At 45.7% G+C, this 4,681-nt stretch overlaps 1 non-coding gene across 1 annotated transcript; it reads right to left on the bottom strand.

The window, feature by feature from the left end:
- Window positions 1–1,726: 1,726 nt before the first annotated feature.
- Window positions 1,727–1,799, bottom strand: trnak-uuu (transfer RNA lysine (anticodon UUU)). Its single transcript has one exon. It is a non-coding gene; the product is annotated as a tRNA-Lys (tRNA).
- Window positions 1,800–4,681: the final 2,882 nt, after the last annotated feature.

The following is a 4,681-nucleotide window of genomic DNA, read 5'->3' as shown; positions in this document are numbered from 1 at the left end:
CACTTGCCAGCGCCCGGCCTATATCCCTCCAAACCCTTCCTATTCATATACCCATCCAAATGCCTCTTAAATGTTGCAATTGTACCAGCCTCCACCACATCCTTTGGCAGCTCATTCCATACACGTACTACCCTCTGCGTGAAAAACTTACCCCTTAGGTCTCTTTTAGATCTTTCCCCTCTCACCCTAAACCCTATGCCCTCTAGTTCTGGACTCCCCGACCCCTGGGAAAAGACTTTGTCTATTTATCCTATCCATGCCCCTCATAATTTTGTAAACGTCTATAAGGTTACCCCTCAGCCTCCGATGCTCCAGGGAAAACAGCCCCAGTCTGTTCAGCCTCTCCCTGTATCTCAGATCCTCCAACCCTGGTAATATCCTTGTAAATCTTTTCTGAACCCTTTCAAGTTTCACAACATCTTTCTGATAGGAAGGAGACCAGAACTGCACGCAATATTGCAACAGTGGCCTAACCAATGTCCTGTACAGCTGCAACATGACCTCCCAACTCCTGTAATCAATACTCTGACCAATAAAGGAAAGCATACCAAACGCCTTCTTCACTATCCTATCTACCTGCTACTTCACTTTCAAGGAGCTATGAGCCTGCACTCCAAGGTCTCTTTGTTCAGCAACACTTCCTAGGACCTTACCATTAAGTGTATAAGTCCTGCTAAGATTTGCTTTCCCAAAATGCAGCACCTCGCATTCATCTGAATTAAACTCCATCAGCCACTTCTCAGCCCATTGGCCCATCTGGTCCAGATTCTGTTGTAATCTTAGGTAACCCTCTTCTTATGAATTCCTACTTTGGAAATAGAACCAGTCTGACTCAAGGTCGGAATACAGACAGACTCTAACCCCACTCCTTTAATGCATTGTCTGAGCTGAGACGTCACTTTTTTTAATAAATCCTTAAGTTATCTTGGGACTGTGACTTGAAAAAAGTTCTGGGATTTACATATTAATGAATTGAAACCTAAGCGATTAAAGACTTAACACAGACTAAACACTTAGGTTTGTTCTGTACATCAACTGTACGACACTTTGTTCTTTTACTATAAGTTCTGTGTCGCATTATTCTGCCCCACTAGCTACCTGACGAAGGAGCAACGCTCCTAAAGCTAGTACTTTCAAATAAACCTGTTGGGCTATAACCTGGTATCGTGTGATTTTTAACGTTGTCCACTATTGTCCAACACTGGCACCTCCACATAATGGATACTGGCAAACGCTAGCCCACTCGCAGAGGTGCCATCATTCGTATTGGCAAATGTTGTCTCCCTCCCCCAAAACATAGACAAGAGGTTCTATCATTGATACAATATTGGCATGCACTTCCGGGGGTATCATCTTTGATATTGGCAAAACACCGTCCCAAACCCGGAAGACGCCATCATTGATACTGGCGCTGCAGTGTGTTCCGTGATGGGGACAGGATTTTGCCCGTTCCTACCCCATCCCTACACCCCATCCCCTGTCTGTCTCTCTATCCTGCCCCAGTTTCCCACCCTCTCTGTTTTATCTGCGGTAAAACTCGCTGTGCTGACAGCTGGAGGGAGGAAGGCTCTGGGCTGTCAATCATGCTCAGTGGCCAACCCTCCAATCACTGGCACTTTTCTTTTCCAGGAGAAATCGGTAGTTTTGAGGTTAAAGAGGTGCCGGATCACAACCGAGATGTCATTAAAGTTAAACAAGAAATCGATAGCCAAAATAAAAAAGTTAACGCCCGAACAGGGACTTGAACCCTGGACCCTCAGATTAAAAGTCTGATGCTCTACCGACTGAGCTATCCGGGCCCTGAAAGACGTTCTGGCTACATCTTATTACAGCTCAAAAATCAGCTTCGTTTTGTCATGGATTTCTTTTCCAATTTGTTTCATATATTTGGTTGAATTTCTCCTTTATAATTCCCATGTTATAGTTCAGCCTCCCTAAAAAAAGTCCACATTCACTCTCTTAATTACTCTCTGGATAAGACCTACCCCTGAATTCCCTATTGCATATCATGTTTACAGCCTGGTCTCCTGCTCATAAATTAAAAGCTCTGTGCTATCTGGTGTCCATGCAGCCAAACTATGGGTCTGCAACAAACTATGTGGCTACTCTTTCAAAATCAAGTTGAAGCACATTAAACCAAAATGAATCAAATTTTAGAGCAACAGGGCACTGCAACGCACCTTAAAATGTTCACATTAAACTTATACAAATTGAAATTAAAATGTTTTTTGTGTCGTAACCATGATTTGGAGGAGCCAGTGTTGAACTGGAATGGACTAAGTTAAAAATCACACGACGCCAGGTTATAGTCCAACAGGTTTATTTGGAAGCACCAGCGTTCAGAGCTCACACAGACACATGCATCCTCTCACAGACTTATACCCCATCACATACACACACCAAAGCTTGCACATATGCAAACACACACTCCCTCACGTGCACTCACGCTTATGCGAGCACTCATATGCACACACTCACTCTCTCTCTCTCTCATGCATCCGCACACACATAAAAGTCTATGGGATATCCCAGAGGTGTTCTCTCAAAACTTGCGGAACGTTTCAGAGAACACCTCTGGGGCACCTGGACCAACCAACCCAACCACCCCGTGGCCCAACACTTCAACTCCCCCTCCCACTGCACCAAGGACATGCAGGTCCTTGGACTCCTCCATCGCCAGACCATAGCAACACGATGGTTGGAGGAAGAGCGCCTCATCTTCCGCCTAGGAACCCTCCAACCACAAGGGATGAACTCTGATTTCTCCAGTTTCCTCATTTCCCTCCCCCCACCTTGTCTCAGTCAAATCCCTCGAACTCAGCGCCGCCTTCCTAACCTGCAATCTTCTTCCTGACCTCTCTGCCCCCACCCCACTCCGGCCTATCACCCTCACCTTGACCTCCTTCCATCTATCGCATTTCCAACGCCCCTCCCCCAAGTCCTTCCTCCCTACCTTTTATCTTAGCCTGCTGGACACACTTTCCTTATTCCTGAAGAAGGGCTTATGCCCGAAACGTCGATTCTCCTGTTCCTTGGATGCTGCCTGATCTGCTGCGCTTTTCCAGCAACACATTTTCAGCACTGATCTAGTTTCCTCAGGGCCAGCTCTCAGAGTGAACAGAATCCCCGACACTCCTGTTTATTTATTTTAATTTTATTAAACAATACAGTTTACAAAATGATTATCATTGACAGCTGTATACAGAGAAACAGAAATTTACAATTTAGAGGGAGGGACAGCAAAGCCAGGCCCCAAACCCCACCGTTCAACCAGTTTTCGGGGAAATGAGGACAAACCTCAAATCCCACTTTCAGTCATCACAAAAGAAGCAATAATAAATACACACAAGACATTCCAATTAGACTACAACACTACATAGAATACAACCCCCCACCCCCTCCAGCAAGCCAGCAAGCCACCTGTCCCACCCACCTTCTGGCTACTCTAAGGCAGCTTGCCCCTATGCCCCTTCTGGCTCTCAGTCCACCCCATGCCCCTTCCAGTTCTCGGTCCGCCCTGACACAACTTCCAGCCACCTCTAGGACAACCCGTCCTGCTTCCTCATTTCACCCCCCTTCCAGGACGACAGCAGTCAGGACGGTCTACCCACCTTCCAGCTTCCCTAACCACCTTCCGGCCACCTTTAGGAGAGCCCGTCCCCTTCCCCGGGATGACAGCACATTGATCAGCCCACAAGCCTTCCACATCTCAGCCTGCCCCTAGAAACCTTCTCTCGGCCTACCCACCCTCTGACACTCAGGGTGACCGGCATCAGGGTAGCCTACCCACCTTCCGTCTCGTGGGGTGACAGCTTTCAGGACAACCTATGAGCCTCCCAGCTTACAGCGAGGCTGACACTCCTGTTTCTATCTGTCAGCCAGGGTTCCCTGAATGAACCAGGTTAACAGCCCCAATCAGAGAACTCATATTCCATGAGGTCCACTTGGCTGACCTCATTACAATCACTACATATTCTGTGTTATAAGACAAAACAACATACAACTGAATTGTATTTTGTTTAAAACTGCTTTTACATAGAATTTAATGAATGTGCAGGACCATTTCATGATGCTGATGTTTATACACTGAAATGAAAATCTAGTTTTAAAAAATGCTGCAGAAGCTAGAATTGAACATTAAGGTTGTACTGGAGCTCCATTTTCAGGTAGATAAGATGGGTCAAATCACATTGCACCATTTCCAAGTTTTCCTCTTTTTCTTTTCCGCTATCCCACATATGCCTTGCACTATTCCATCTACTTCATCTCAGTCTTTGTTTTAATGTTTTGTTTTGAAACGATGGCCTTGCTCTTGGGACGTTTGTTAGATGTGGCATGACAACAGGCTATGAGCAGCAGAAAGCTGTACACGAGACCGCTGAGTCCTGCAAACCTGTGGTTATAGACCAGGATTCCGAGATGTGACTGAAAGACATCTGGAGGAAATGGAATTTAAAACTTTAAGGAACTATGGCCCAATTCAATTTCCTTGGTGCAGACTCTTGCTTTAGGATTAAAATTGCTTTGGTGCAGAGGTCTGCACGGCAGCAAGTAGAGAAAAGTAGCAGGGATTAATTTCAGGTCTCATGACAACTAATTATTCTATGGCTATACTTCACTGTGCAGTCGCTACAATTTCAGTAGTGTATGTTACCATGAAAAATCCACTTATCTGCAAAAA

Source organism: Chiloscyllium punctatum, chromosome 17, assembly GCF_047496795.1.
Source record: "Chiloscyllium punctatum isolate Juve2018m chromosome 17, sChiPun1.3, whole genome shotgun sequence".
Classification (NCBI taxonomy): Eukaryota; Metazoa; Chordata; class Chondrichthyes; order Orectolobiformes; family Hemiscylliidae; genus Chiloscyllium; species Chiloscyllium punctatum.
Note: the sequence above shows the minus strand (reverse complement) of the source record. Positions and strands in the feature narration are given on the sequence as shown.